A 17061-nucleotide genomic window follows, 5' to 3' on the forward strand; every position below is an offset into this window, starting at 1 on the left:
GGGACTGCAGGCCCCCATGTTTTTATACTCTCTTTACACACCCCCACTTAGCTGGACACTGGCCAAGCAGGGTTTCTTTGGAAATGGTGATGAAATCCTCTTGCGCGTTGATAATGTTTCTTTTGTAAACCATCAATTTTTCCTCAGAATCCCAAACCCCCCCCCCCCCCCCCCACTTTCTCTTCCTTTTAAAGACTTCCTTGTATTTGAAATAGTTGTCTGTAGGAGTTCAAACTCAGGCTTAGACATGTTGGCCTTGGCAGTAGTAATGGTGGTGTCTTCTTTCATCGTATCACAATTAGAGTGTACATGCTTGCTTTTTTTTTTATGTGTTATGTTATAAATTCATTTGTGCTGCACGGCTAAATACTACTGCTCATGACTTACTATGCATGTGATCTTTTTTCCTTCTAGCAGGGCCAGGAAATCAATTTTCTCCCTATTAGTTATTGTTATTATTATATGTATTTGGAAAAAGAATACATTATTTCAGAATAGGCATTTGGCACTACTTTACTACTAAATTAACACACATTAGGGCAACAGACCCCCATTTGATGAGATTACGTGGGACCCAAATCTGAGAATTTTTTTTTTTGTTAGATATGATTTTATCCAGAATTCCATGACTATCTGTATTGTAGGTAGAGAGATAACAGTGAAACTATGATCAAAACAGTCATTCTTCTGTGTTCTCCAATTCTCTAATTGTGTTAACTTCTTGCAAATTAAATAATGGTGAAGTTTAACAATTCATCAATTTGCTGGGGACCCCCTGGAACTCCCTCAAGGACCCCTGGTGGTCCCCGGACCCCACGTTGAGAACCACTGGGCTAAGTGATACGTCAGCGTAGTGATACCTGTGTGATTGAATTTGCACTTGAACAGTAAAGACACCTGAACTGTATCTGGTGGTTCAACTCATCATTTCATTGCTGTTAGAGAAGAAACACAACAGTTAGTGAACTATGTGTTCCTTATTACTCTTATCATTTCACCTGGATAAGAGTGTCATGTCTCCTCAAGTTTATGACTCTCTCAAATGCCTTGTGATGCACAAATCCAGTTCTACTGGTGCGGGACAAGAAAAGCTTCATTGATCTTAAAGTAGGTCTGTGCAAAAATCCTGATCCATCAAAGGTTTATTGTACAGTTTAGACCTGGGTTAAGTCTTCGTCAGGTGTGTTAATCATTACCCACAATGCCGAAAGTGGGTTGGATATACCTATGTTCATTTCACTTCATTGAAACAATGAATTGACAATTATACCACAGACAACAAAAACATGTAGGTTTAAGTTTATGACCCCACACATTTCCAGAAATGTGCAATACGAGCAGGTGTGTAATATAATATTCAGAAATATGCTCTTTTATCATCTTGTTTTAAATCATGTTTAATGCATTTCTGTCCTGTCTTAATATGTATCTGCATGAAGGACGGATTGCTGTAAAATTCCGCTCAGTTTCTGTCTTTACTAGCATGAATTAATAAAAATCAGTCATGCCTCCCCACCACCCCTTGCTAACCTTTTGTTTTATTACTTATTTTTAATCAACCATCTGTGTGATATGACAAATATGCAAAGGAGTTCTTTGTCTTTATCTTTCATTATTTACACTACAAATTTATTAAACATTTAGGTTCCCCTCGAGCTGAATCATGGTTTAATCTCAGAAAAAAATCTCATCTACCAGAAATATATAATTAGAGCAAAATATTTGCTTTAAGGGTTCATCAGTGTTTCTGAAGGCTTGCAAGGAATTCTGGATCATAATTGATTCAGTTTTGCCTTCAATTTATATCGCTGCTGTTGGACAAACATAATACAGCAATGTAGGTGTTTTTCTTTTTCTCATTTCAATTTAAAATCTACACCGACATTAGTCATTTATGTGTTGAGTGAGTTTCATGACCCTTGGGCCCTTTGAAACTGTTAAAATCACACTGTATAATTTCAAAAACACATCTGCATCAATGCATAATTTCAAAAATACATCTGCATCAATGCATAATTTCAAAAATACATCTGCATCAATGATAAAATAAGCATTCTTTTCTTCATCCAATGTGAGTTTTGTTTGACAATGGCAACATACTGTATAGCTAAAGCTAATATAGCTATAGCCTAATATGAATTCTTTACAATGCACTGCTGTTGGCTTGTGTCCATGCATTGTTTGATTCATCTTACGGTAACAGGACTCTGCACACTGACATTAAGGCAACAGCAAGAGCTGCTGCGTTGCAACACGACCAGCAGAAAAAATTTCCTGTTTTCTAGGGAAACATTAAAGGAATTGCCAAATCGCTGGCGCAATGTGCAGCAGCCTATGACTACGCCAGAGAAAACTGTGTGTGTGCATGTGTGGGCGTGTGGGCGTGTGGATGTGTGTATCTCTCACGCTTGTTAGGCAAATGCATCCATTCCTCATCCAGTAATCTCTTGGCACTTATGTCAGCCAGCAGACAAGCTTTCCATCTTTCATGAGCTGCACATTTTTTCTTATTTTTTAACTTTTGGTTAAAGTAAGGCAACTAAAACAATTTGCTTAAGGTTAGGATAATGTTTTGGTCAAAGCTATTTATTTTTTGAGGTTTTTACTTTTGGTAATTACTACATGTAAATTAATTAACTCACAATGTTTTGAACTGTTTTTGCAGTTAAATATGATAGGCCTACTACATTATGGGGTGTATGCTTCACAATATGCACTTTATCTGGACATGTACATGTTATATTGCATGTAGGCCCTACTTTAGGTAGGGGAGAGCGGGGTAAGTTGTCACGTTGTCTCAGTGTCTTTATTTCTGAAACTGAATATTTTAGAGCCAAAGGTCCAATTACTTTCTTCATTAGAAGTTACCTATGTTGATTACAACAGTCTAAGTCAAAACACTCCTAAAACAACAACATAAAAGCAATTTGTATACCTGAAAGTAAATAATGAAAATCTTAGCGTTTTTCTTCTAATTTTTTTCTCATAAAGGAATCAAAATAATTATACATTGTGACACATAAAAGCAAGGGTCAGCTATAACCTGATAATACATTTGAATGGTTTAGTGAAGCTGTGTGCTCAGGGAAGGGACCTTTGTCAGGAATGCCTGGTGGGGCATCTTGGCACATTGATTTCGGGGCATGTTGTCATAACTATCCAAATCCTTTTTTTGATTAGAAATAGCTTTACATTCATTCTTTTTCTGAATAAATAAGATTTTGGTACTTGCACCCACAAACCTTTGGCTTGTGTAGCAAGTGGCCTCTCTGCTGGACCAGCCTCACATACAGTCATAGAGGCAGATTACTATTATTACTGTTTTCTTTAAGTGACTAAAAAGCCATTTTACATAATAAAACATCAAATTCAATGTATATATATATTACATGTACATTAAAATATCATACTGTTAGAAATTGTATCAGAACTTTGTCTGTGTGTCCCAGGATGGGTGAGAGAGGTGTCGATTTCTGAGATGAAGTAGGTTGTTTTCAGTAAAAAGAGTATGTTTTTTGAGTATGTTTTTCATGTTATTATTGTATATGTACTTCAGAGGAAATGGAATTGTGTGCACAAACACAGCACACTTGTCTATGGGACAACATGCCCTGTCATGTGTGACAACATGCCCTGACATGGGGTAAGTTGTCACAAGTTGTCAAGTGGTATTTCATCATTAATAACTTTTTCTTCAAGTAAATTATTCAAAATGTAAAAATGCCATTCTTTAGAGAAGACCTTAATCTAGCTAGAAAAATATATATCATATCTCAGTAGTAAGGCACTACTGAGAAATACATCAATGAGTAAAAAGTGTGACATCATCCCTGCTCTCCCCTACTTTATCTTGATATGTGGGTGTCACATGAGGATTGTTGACAACAAAGCACTGAAACTCAGAAAATGTATTATTACTGCACAGTATGCATTTTATTTTAAGAGGTGATTCCACTTTTACCATGTGATATGATTGTGTGCTGAATGTTTAAATATAAATTGCCTCAATAAGGACATAAACATTTTCTATTGTATTGTATTGTATTGTAAAAAAGAAAAAGTTAAAGCAATATTCCAATTAGTTTTAACATGGGGGTTATTTGGCACTTGACCGTCATGAAAACCAGAATATAAACTAATCACCAAGATCAGATGCAGCTGGATACGGAGCCCGTAATACGGAACCCCCCAAGGTCACGGCGAGAATTTTTTTTCTCGCAATATGTTTTGCGTTCCCTTGCAATATTTTGTGTTACCTTGCAATATGTTTTGCGTTACCTCACAATATTTTGCGTTCCCTCGCAATATGTTTTGCGTTCTCTCGCAATAAATTTTGCGTTCTCTCGCAATACTTTTGCGATACCTTGCAATAGTTTTGCGTTCCCATGCAACATCGTCATTTCATCTTAGGTGCCCTGGCGTGAAGTTACACACAATCTGATATGTAGCTTTGTTAAAAACTGACACACAGATTAAAGTATATCTTAGATATTTTATTGAGAAAATGACATTGCATGTTGAAAACTTGTCTAAATTATAGTATATGTATATATTTATGTGTATGTATAGTTATAGTTATGTGGTAGTTATGGATAGGATGGTGGCAGTGATGTATGCTTATTTGTGTGAGTCTGTTATGTCAGTTCAAAAATCAATTTGTTTCATTCACTCTCTCTACGTCTGTCTGCTGTTTCAAACCTGATCCAGTTTTGCAATGAGATGGGACAACACTGCTGTTAATGCATGAGGTCCAAAAGAGTGTGTTTGCAAACTGAAATCTGAATTCACATTGATGTTGTGCTTCACGTTATCCAACATGGTCTGCAGAGTCTGCCTGTGGAAAAACACATTAAACCAAGACATGATGGTGGGCCTGGACTAACACATTAATGACGGTCCTTATGGGCGCCGAATGTAAACGACATACTACAATTTTCTAGCTGATATATTTTGAATATTCAGCTCACTTTCCTCACATTTAGCTCATTTTCCTCACATTTAAGACAGAAATTAATGTAAAACAACATGTTATATGTAAATGTTAACAATATGTTTGTATGTAAATAATAAATGTTAAACGTTAAATCTAAATGTTAAATGTTAAATATAAATGTTAAATTTAAATGGGACGCCAATTGTAAATCTAAATGTTTCGAAAATATGCAAATTGCCCACACCCCTTGCAGTAGCGTCAAAAAGCGCGCACCGCCCCACACCACTGACCATGGATCTGTCGGTGAAAGGATCATTTCAAACATGGCCAGTTCTCTCCAATTAGAAGATATCGAATGCACAGTTATGGCAGGTGTGCGGGCTGCACTCCAAGGTGCAGTACCACCAGTACCTTCCACACCATTAACGGTAAGTTAACTAGTTTTAATTTTAACTTCTTAATGCATTCTGGAGGGAGGGCGTTACTGTTAGCTAACCTACCCAGCTAACATTAGCTAACGTTCGCCAGTGTGACTCGGATGCTAGCTAAGGTTTTGTGATCCACTGTAAGGACTTTCTGTAGCTGACGTTATGATTCAGAAGTTAACTTAACACTAGCCAGTAGGTACCGGTAACAAAACTGACCACTCTATGAAGCCTATGCTGTAGATAATATGTGGCTAACTTTCGCAGATGGCTAGCTCGATCGCTCGCTACATTAAGTCAAGTATCAGGGGCTTTGCCGCTAACGTTATATCTGACATTTAAAATGTGGGCTCTTGTTTCAGGTCTCCACACCAGTGGTGCCCACAGGCACTTCTAGCTTTGCCGCCAGCAATGTAAACGTTACACCACTGAGATCAGTAAGTGAAGTTGTGATATATAGCTAGATAACGTTTATGTTACCCTAAGTTAACTGAGAAAGGTAATGTTAGCTCAAAAAAGGAAACCCATCCAATCTAGCCAGCTAGCTAATTGATTAGCCATGTCAAGTTCTGTTGGAGCCATTCAGAAGGCATGTTTCAGAGGAAGGAAGACAGGTTATTGAATCTGCATTCACAAATCACCAGACACGTGTGGATTCGGTTGCATTTATTTGTGGATTTTTCGGACAAATCTGACAGAGGTGCGGTCTTCTGATCGACAAATGTGTGGTGCGTTCACGTGCTAGTGAAAAGGTCGTGGGCGTGACGGACTGTGACATTACTGGTTGTCCATGAAGATTTGTGTTTTTAATTAACATGTAGCCTAAAGAAATATGAATTCAAGAATTTCAAGAAGAGAAATGGCTCACGTGTTTTGCTTCATCGATCGGTTTTTGCAATCGGCGACTATAAAGCATTATCGGAATTCTCCGATCTCATATTTATACTGAATATCGGCCGATTCCGATTGCTGGCCGATGTATTGTGGCATCCCTACATATTTCACTTTGTGACTTACTGTTTAAGTTGCCCGTTTTACATAGGAGTTCACACCTTTCTTTTGTGCAGAATGGGTGTGTGGAACTGTCTGATGACAGTGATTTTGAAAGCCCAGTTGTACAACGAAGGAGAGGTGGGTAAAAAAACATAACGCCCCTCATCCATGTGAAAATCACTGTAAATAACAGCCTCTCGAGGTTAATTGCTTCATTCTGAAGGCTATGGAAATCTGATTTTATATTTTTAGTGATGAATTGGTGACTTATTGCATGTTACGGTTATTACTGAATAGATTTTGTTCATATAATGAGTCAGAGAGATGCACCGTCCACAACCCAGAGGGAACACTGTGAGAGGCAAGAGGGTGTTGATCAGATGCCAACTCCTACCCGTGTGCCCTTGAGTAAGGCACTTAACCCCAAACTGCTCCCCGGGAGCTACACTGTGGCTGCCCTCTGCCCTCTGTGTGTGTGTGTGTGTGTGTGTGTGTGTGTGTGTGTCTGGGGGGAATATTGGATGGGTAAATGCTGAAGACAAATTTCTCTATGACAAACAATAAAACCATTATCATTATTTGTGTGGAGTGAAAATAGTGTAGCATCCTTAGCATCAAGAGATTGAAAATATTAAAATGTAACAAATGTTATTTTATTATTTCTGTCAATTATATGTTTTGAGAAGTTTACATGGACTATTATTTCAATTTGTAGCTCAATCTATGTTAGATACCGGGACCCTAGGTATGTAGGAGGAACGTTTGGCAAAAAGCCCATGCATTTAAGGGTTAAGCTTCAAATTGAGTTTTTGTTAATGTTTTCAAAGATTCTACCAGTCCTGAAAGAAAAACCTTGCCTGAGGCATAGAGATATAACAGTGTTATATCTCTATGGCCTGAGGGTTCTTCTTGATATGCCTGAAGAACCCAGTGATGTCACAGCAGATGTTGCGGCTGGCCTCCTGAAACCCAACTACTCTGTTCTGGGAAGTGACAGAAGACCAAGAGAGGAGTTAATGGTGGTTAAGTTCAGAGAGTTTCTTCACTGTGTACAAGGTAAATGGATGAGTTAACCAAGTATGACTGAAAAATAAGTTTTTCCCTGATAAGCTCTAAATTTGCTTAATAGAAAACGTCATACTACTACGCATTAATAGGCTGGGCCAGCATGTAAAAATGTTTGTGGTGTTTTCTGTGGTTTTTTCTGGCTCAGAGAGGGACAAGTCAGTATATTCTGGTTCGGACGCCGCCCATTTCATAACAGTCTCAAAATAAAACACAACACAATCAGTCCGGCTTTTTTTCAGCCTAGTCCATACAGTTCCAAAAGCATACTTGCTTCGAACTCCATCGCTCGACACAGAACAAACACACACATTAAATAACTGATTTCCTAATTCACAGCCATCATGAATCCAGGAATCACTCCATCTCATCCAATCACAGTCCTGCAACACCTTCTACAGGACAGATGCTGCTTCTCCTCACAATGTCATTGGAGTATGTAGAGGATATTGCTGTGTATGTCATAGTACAAGTTATGCACTATCCTACTGCAGTCTGAAGTGTTACAATAGGCCTGTTTTGTTAAATGTTCTGCCTTGTTTCTACATTCTCCTACCTGTGTTGAGGACAATTACAATACTATCATTTCACTGTCTATAATCTGTGACAAATGTACTTCAAGATATGTAGACATAATTCTGTTTTGTACATATAATTGTAATGTCCATCTTTTCTATTTCTATGGTTTTGTACCTTTTTCACCTCTTTAGAGAAGGAGGTTGGGGAACAACTTAATGCCAGGGACCTCACTGAGGCAGAGAAGGCGTTTATCCTGAACATCCTAGCCTTTGCAACGGGAAGCAGCAAAGTTCCTGCGATTGGATTTCTTCCCAGTCCGAAACTGACTTTTGTCCATGATGAGACAAAACACCTTCCCATTGCTCACACATGCTCAAATGAGCTTCAGATCTTTGTTAACAGAAAGAATCTGGCGGATGACGATGAATTTGATTACCATTTTCTGGTGGCTCACATGAATGGAGCAATTTTTAGTGCAGTGTAGCCTACATAAAAAAACAATGCTTAGATTGCATAGCTATACACACAGAGACAAAAAATAATTTCAGATAAATATGCTAGTAAGAAAATCCATTAACAATTGATTAAAAGACAGCACACAATACATTGAAAAACCAATAAACCAATGGGTGGTTTTGCTGATTCTCTAAGTATGTGATTTTATTAACATTTTTTTTTTTACCTTTCTATCTTTTAAGACAGTCATGTTAATGTTAAAACTGTTTAGTCTTTATCTAAAACCAATGCACTTTGGTAGTATTTACATCAGTTTATTTGCTAAATGTACGCCACTTTTTCATTATTGATATGTTAATGTTACATTCTTATAATTCATTAGTATGGGCACAAGAGTTACAGTTTACATATTTACAATTTTGTTGAATACAAATTCCGGTACTCTGTGATATAATGTTTTTCCCTTGTTACCATCATTTTCAAGAGGGTTTACTGCAACACACAATTCTTGCAAGTCCTGTTGGTTAAGTGGGCAAAAGGAGTAATGTGCATGAGGTGTTGATACCGACTCCACTGTTGTTTCCTCAGTTGCAGCTTCTGGATAGTTTAGTAACAGAAGATGTCTGTCTAGTGTGAAAAGCTGAACTGGGGTTCTGTTTCCTTCAGAGGAAATTGAATGATTGTTAAATGCAGCTTTAAACTCATCTAATGTGCGATTGATCCTGGGAATGTACACATAATGAAGAGAAAGTAAATCAGATTCATTGTCTACATCCAAGGCCTCCTTTGACTCTAGCTCATAGAAAATGGGTGCGAACACATGACTGCAGTTTCTGTTCAAGTCCCGATTGAATCGTTCGAGTCGCTGGTTATGTACAGAGCTTCCAGTCAACACAAAATTTCCACCTCTGTGCAGTCTCATGTCTTCCCAAATCCGGACATTCTCCCCTCCATGATCAGTTCTGATATGGAGGGGCCGGCCAAGTTCGCTGATGGCTGTACTGAAGAGGTCCTTAACAGTTTCAGCCCGATTGTTGTTGGAACACTGGAGAAACGTCAACATCCTACTGTAACCATCCATTGCGCTATGTACAACTAATTTCCATCTAATCAGTTTGTGATTTCCGTCTACGTGCCATATATAGTTTGGACAAGGCACAGTGTATACTCGTCTTTGTATTGTTGTTGTTCTCCTAGACTCGACACCAGCACCATCGACCCTTTTTACAGAGTCTCTGAGACGATGTCTCTGCACCACAATGTTTCTGGCACGCAAATGTCCATTAAGCATAACTTCTCCTACATGAGGATGTTCTGCTTTTATCTCACTTATGGTTGCGTCCAATTCCTCATCAGAAATGTTACAAAATTTTGTGTGCCGTATGTTGTATTCCCGCATGAGCTTGTATAACGTTTGTCTGGAGATCCGCAGGACCGAAGGTACTTCAGAAAGTGTTGTCCCTAGCAGCAGCAAACCCTCGATGTCCTCTGGTAATTTAAGTATGCCCATCCTAAAAAACAAAAAAACAGGACATTCACTAATGTGATAATAAGTTGTAATTTTGCCATGCACAGGATGTAATCATTATATTTCTCAAAAATTCTGGAAAGATTAGTTTATAATAGAATACTTAAACATTTGACTGATTATAACATTTTATATAATCATCAATATGGCTTCAGAAAGAACTATTCAACAGATATGGCTGTACTTCAGTTAATCGACAGAGTTCATACAGCCCTCAACAGAAATGAATATGCTCTCGGAATATTTTTAGACTTATCCAAAGCATTTGACACTGTCAATCATAACATACTGCTTGATAAGTTACGCCACTATGGCTTTTCCGGTGATGGCCACAGGTGGCTCCAAAACGATATCCTGAAGAGAGAACAATATGTGTGGGCCAATTTATGGGCTTCAGATAGGGCTAGGATCACTTGTGGTGTCCCACAGGGCTCTATCCTTGGACCTTTATTATTCTTAATATACATAAATGACCTTGCTGCTGTTTCTTCACCATTACACCCTGTTCTTTTTGCTGACGACACCAATCTGATTTTGTCTCACAGCAACTTCAATTCACTGATTACAGAAGCAAATACTGGCCTGGAAAATATTTCCAAATGGTTTAAACTCAACAAACTGTCACTGAATGTAAAAAAATCAAATTTTATAATTTTCACCACAAAAAATAAGAAATACTGTAAATTAAAGGCCTGTCTCTCCATAGACAATTGTACAATTAAACAAGTGCCATCAACCAGATTGGCATTATAATTGATGAAAAACTCAACTGGAAAGACCATGTTCATCTTGTTTGCAATAAAGTGACGAAGTCCATTGGTATCATCAGCAAAATCAGAAGCTTTGTTCATCAGACCTGTCTATTAACATTATACTACAGTTTGATTTATCCTTCAACTTCAGAAAAGATTTGTATGACTCGCCACTTTTTCCAACTGTACCGAACACTCAGCCCCACTGTTTAATAAACTTAAGATCTTCTCCATATTTAACATTAATATTTACCAGACTTGTATTTTTATCTATAAACACATGTATTGCCACTAGAAAGAATTGCACTAGAAATGCAAACAATCTTTATCTCCCCATTTTTCGCACTACCCTTTGTCAGTTTTCCATCAGGTACAGAGGAGCATATCTATGGAACAAATATACTAATATTTCAAAAGTATCCACTTCTGTTAATAATTATAAATATAGACTTAGGATCCATCTGATGTCACCAGTGGTTTAATCGTCTACACAGCTCAGTCATCCACACAATAACATGCACACATGCTCACGCACACTTTTACGCCCTCACAGCTACACTTTTTGTTGGTTACTTGTTTGTTTTATTTGATTTTTTTCTTCATCTTTTTATCTTATTTTCTATGCCTCCTTGAGGGCACTTGTTTTTAATTCATTGTGTGATTGTTTGTTTTTCTTTTCTTCCTTTTTATTGTTATTGTATATTATGTTCATTTTTTTGGTAATTAGGTGAGATACTATAAGCCCCTCTGGGTTTCTTTCCTCACCTGCACAATCTTGTGTTAAGTTGCATGTTGTATTATTTCTTGCTATTTTCTTTGTGCGAATAAACAAATTCAAATTCAAAATTCAAACATGTTTGTGAACAGATTCAACAACAGATCCCGCTACTGTGATTTTCAACTGACGTTCGGTCATATTTTTTTAGAGCATAATTTTGCCAAATAGCATTTTTATTGATAGACGAGAACGTAGTGGAGGTATGTATCCCTCCATTGTGTTCTCGAAATGAATTGGAAGTAAAAATCTGAACACTACAAACTCGTCCCAGCTGCATCCAATCTTGGTGATTAGTTTAGCTCCAGCTACTGTTGGATAATCATCTCCAGCTGGAAGTATCCCACAGTTGACTCACAGAGTATGAAAGTATGCCAGTGGTATTAAGCCTTTGCACATTATTCTCACTGTTTATTTTAATGCTTTTCCCACCAAAAGTGATTACTGATGAATTACCACTTGACTTGTATGTTCTGTGTGTTACTGGCTGTTAGATGGTTATACTACACTCTATGCACTACTGAGTACCACCACTCTAAACAATGGTGCAATACAGCGATAAAACCCTGGAGGCAGAGGTGGGACCTTGAGTCACATGACTTGGACTCGAGTCACAATTTTAATTACTTGACTTGACTTGGGTTCTGGTGACTTGGGACTTGATGTTGACTAGTACTTTGATGACTTGAAAAGGTTTCTAAAGTCTCGACAAAAGATCTTGTGTTTGTGTAAATGACTTTGATTGAAAGTGATGAGATTTGTTCCAGCAGAAGTTTTCTGAATTTGTATGGAATGATTGAATTTATTAAAGTTGAAACTGATTATAGAAATCAAACTCATGATGCTCTTACCAAGTTTTTATCCTATTAAAACCATATTGCATTAAAAAATACTAGATATTTTGTTTTCTTTAAAATATTAAATTGATGCTGGACTCTTGATTTGTTCTGACTTGACTTGGTGTTCTACATTTAGACTTGAGACTTGACATTAATACATGGACTTGACTTGAGACTTGTACCTAAAAAGCTTGAGACCGACTTGGGACTCGAGCCAAGTTGACTTAGTCACACTTCTGCCAGGAGGGCTTTGGCTACTTTATCGTGATTATGGATATGACAGTGATGCATTAGCCACACTTGTGGCTAATATTTGCGTACTGACCGAAAAGTTTCAGAATAGTATGCATATGAAGATAAGAGTAAAAAACATTCCTTCCTGATTTGCTGCCTCTCTCATTTTCATCCTTTCTCCTCCACCGTCTTAACCTCCCCCACAACAACACCATGATCAATCTGTTTGTGTATTCATGGCAAAGTCTAGCTGGGTCAGACTCATGGGAAATTCTGTAGTTATCTAGGAGAACAGCGATGTCTCAACCCACCTCTTGTTCCCACAGTTCAAAGACGTCACTGTTGCTTTCATTCAGAGAACCTTGAGGTCATGCTTTTCTTTCGCTGCCAGGAAAAAATTGGTTGCAGCCACCTTCCTCCCTGTACTCGATTATGGTGATCTATTGTATATGCATGCCCCTGTCCATTGTCTGCACTCACTGGACATTGTGTATCATGGTGCTCTGAGGTTTGTTACGGGCTGTAAAGCCCTCACTCACCACTGCACCCTATATGCCAGGGTTGAGTGGCCCTCTCTGGCTGCACGTAGACTTACCCACTGGTACACATTTATCTATAAATCCATCCTAGGATTACTTCCATTGTACCTCTGTGGTTATGTTTCTAGAACCTACAGTAATTATTGTTTACGATCAAATGACTATTACCAGCTAACCGTCCCCAAAGTCCGCACTGATCTTGGCAAACAGGCTTTTATGTATTCTGCACCTACAGCCTGCAACTTACTTCAGAGCAACCTAAGGCCACATCCACACTAATACGTTTTTGTTTTAAAACGGCGTTTTAAAACGAAAATGATCTCCGTCCACACGAGCGTTTCAGAAATAATCTCCGTCCATACTAACACGCCTGAAAACACATATCACATGACCATTCACGTACACTGGGCATGCGCGTGCCGGTGTAAACAGGAAGCAGATTGTCTACTCTGAGGTTGGTTGCTTAGTTGCAGAAAATACTACGGAGGAAGAACAGCAATGGCGAAAAGTACGACCAGAGATTTGTTTGCTTGGACCGACGACGAGGTCAGGGGCGGAAATTACGGGGGGGACAGGGGGGTCCGGACCCCGCCTTCCTGGGACTAACAGAGAGTTGTCCCCCTCAATATATCATTGTAAACATAACTATATAATTTTAAATAATATAATAATATGCATTGAAAGCACTTGTGCTAATTATAGACACACATTAGCCCTCGGTACGAGTGTCTGTGGAGGATCTCTGGAAGTGTGTCAGTGGTGGCAGACCTCCAGTAAAAAGCTACTTTGCAAAGGTTAACTTAAAACAAAGGATGTGTCAGACATTTTTCTTTACTTCTACCACTCAATAGAATAAAACACATTCACAATTGTAACCAGACTACATTTTGTTCGCTCCATTACCTCGCGGTTGAATCTTGTGCGTCAGCGTGTTGGCACAGAGCCGCGTCTCCTAATGCATGTGTGTGTATGGAGGCAGGAGGTCTATCCACAATTAAAATCATCATAACTCACTGAATTTTCGACCGATTTTCAAGCGGTTTGGTTTGTTACAAATGCCAGACATGTATTTATGATACAGGATACTTGGTTAAATTAAAATGCCGGTTTTCATACCAAAATACTTTATCTTTTGTAGATGGTAACAGTAATATTTCTATAATATAATATTTAAGATTAACTTACCCTACGTAATTAGGTTCTAAGTATATTATTTTTTTCTTACTGCATGTAAAATGGCTGCCACTATGTTATTTTGTTCATAATTTTGGAAATAAATGAAGACTTAATTAATAAAAAAGACATAATTACAACAAACATTATGTTAAAATATAAGTAAGTTTCTGGTAGGCTTCATAGCGTTCTGGACTTTTACACACTGACAGCAAAACATTAGAGATCTGCTTTTTCGGGAAAACTAAATCTAATTAGGCATATATTAGCTTTAGTTCAGTTAATGGGTGTTGCATCTCACCTACTACTGTAAATAACCTGCATGCTGTGTGTGTGTGTGGGGTGTGTGTGTGTGTGTGCCTATTTGTCAGCCAGTCAGTTAAAATGGCAGAGAAAAGAAAAACAGACATCCGATCATTTTTCAGTGCACCGAAACGCCAAGTAAAAAGACCCCAGTAATATCAAAGGCAATTTGATAAAATCTTCATAAGAAAGGAATGAAGTGCTTATGGAAATGTTTCATAATGGACCTCTATATACATTTAATACAACAGTACTTTTGGCGGCCCCTTCAGGAATTGCTCTTGAGAAATTTTTCTGTTTATTGTCCCCCCCAACAGTGAAATGAAATATCCGCCCTTGGACGAGGTGGAACTGTTACTGAAAGTAACATTTAGTAACATAACGTTGTGACTGATAAGACCCAATCAGGAAGCGAACGTGGGCGTCTGCGTCATCGTTTTCAAAAGTCTCTGTTTCCGCCCGTCCAGACTAAAACGCAATCCTGGAGTTTTCAAACTAAAACGGGGTCAGCAGCGTTTTCAAAAGTCTCCGTTTCAGGGGTCCGAAAACGCCGGAGTAGTGTGGACGCTAGGCGTAAACGTGGCAAAAGTTATGCGTTTTAAAATGAAAACGTATTATGTGTGGATGTGGCCTAAAACTTGGAACTTTCAAAAATCAAATGAGAGACGTAGAAGCAGATTCCTTTCGTACTTGCACATGTTTTTTTATGCACGTTGTAATTGTTTTTATTTATTTTATTGCATGTTTGTGTCTTAATGTTTGTCTGTTTTAATGTTGTTGCAACTTTTATCTCTTTTTATGCTGCTATCTTGGCCAGGCTTCCCTTGAAAAAGAGGTCTTTGTATCTCAACGGGACCGACCTAGTTAAATAAAGGTTAAATAAAATAAAAAAATAAACCTTGAGATTGTTTTTCAAGAAGCGCAGAAGGTAAAGGTCCAAGTTTCAGGCTGTATTTGGTCTCGCTGCTTGTTTGATAGCATCATGATGAAATGTGTACCTCACCTCATGGTCAGGTAGTTTCTATACTACAGGATTAAAAAAAAAACAAAAAAAAAAACAGACAGTATATAACAGTATATAGTAAAGCTAAATGAAGGAATGGCCATACAGTAGGTATCCTTGACCATATCTGAAGTTCAGCAGAAGAGCTATTATTTGTGCTTTAACAACCTTTATCATAATTTACTGTGTTTGTACTCCATTACTTCAACATAATAGAGTGTGGGCCAAGACTAAAATAAACTTCTTTATCATTTTTCTCCATTAAGCTGACTCTGTCATGTTTTTTTTTCTCCTCACTCCCTCCCTCTCTCAATCAGTGAAAGATTTGGCTTTAACTCTTAGCTCAGTTGAACTCAGTGTACTGATAAGGCATTGGCAGATAGATATGTTTATTAATAGTTCTCCTTAGTTTTAGATTAATTTCCATTTTCACCTTTACCTCATCATCTATAACTGCATCCACACCCTCCCAACACACTGTCCTGTCCTGTAATCAGTCTCTCTCATGTCTGTCTCTCATGTCTGTCTGTCTGTCTCTCATGTCTGTCTGTCTGTCTGTCTGTCTGTCTGTCTGTCTCTCATGTCTGTCTGTCTGTCTGTCTGTCTGTCTCTCATGTCTGTCTGTCTGTCTGTCTGTCTGTCTGTCTCTCATGTCTGTTTTGTCTGTCTCTCATGTCTGTCTTGTCTGTCTCTCATGTCTGTCTGTCTGTCTCTCATGTCTGTCTGTCTGTCTGTCTGTCTATCTCTCATGTATGTCTGTCTGTCTGTCTGTCTGTCTGTCTGTCTCTCATGTCTGTCTGTCTGTCTCTCATGTCTGTGTCTGTCTGTCTGTCTGTCTGTCTGTCTCTCATGTCTGTCTGTCTGTCTGTCTGTCTCTCATGTCTGTGTCTGTCTGTCTGTCTGTCTGTCTGTCTCTCATGTCTGTCTGTCTGTCTCTCATGTCTGTGTCTGTCTGTCTGTCTGTCTGTCTGTCTCTCATGTCTGTGTCTGTCTGTCTGTCTCTCATGTCTGTCTGTCTGTCTGTCTGTCTGTCTGTCTATCTCTCATGTATGTCTGTCTGTCTGTCTGTCTGTCTGTCTCTCATGTCTGTCTGTCTGTCTCTCATGTCTGTGTCTGTCTGTCTATCTCTCATGTCTGTCTGTCTGTCTCTCATGTCTGTGTCTGTCTGTCTATCTCTCCTGTCTGTCTGTCTGTCTGTCTGTCTGTCTGTGTCTCATGTCTGTGTCTGTCTGTCTATCTCTCATGTCTGTCTGTCTGTCTCTCATGTCTGTGTCTGTCTGTCTATCTCTCCTGTCTGTCTGTCTGTCTGTCTCTCATGTCTTTGTCTGTCTGTCTATCTCTCCTGTCTGTCTGTCTGTCTGTCTGTCTGTCTGTCTGTCTCTCATGTCTTTGTCTGTCTGTCTATCTCTCCTGTCTGTCTGTCTGTCTGTCTGTCTGGCTGTCTGTCTGTCTGTCTGTCTGTCTGTCTGTCTCTCATGTCTTTGTCTGTCTGTCTATCTCTCCTGTCTGTCTGTCTGTCTGTCT

Source organism: Centroberyx gerrardi, chromosome 23 (assembly GCF_048128805.1).
Source record: "Centroberyx gerrardi isolate f3 chromosome 23, fCenGer3.hap1.cur.20231027, whole genome shotgun sequence".
NCBI classification, from domain to species: Eukaryota; Metazoa; Chordata; class Actinopteri; order Beryciformes; family Berycidae; genus Centroberyx; species Centroberyx gerrardi.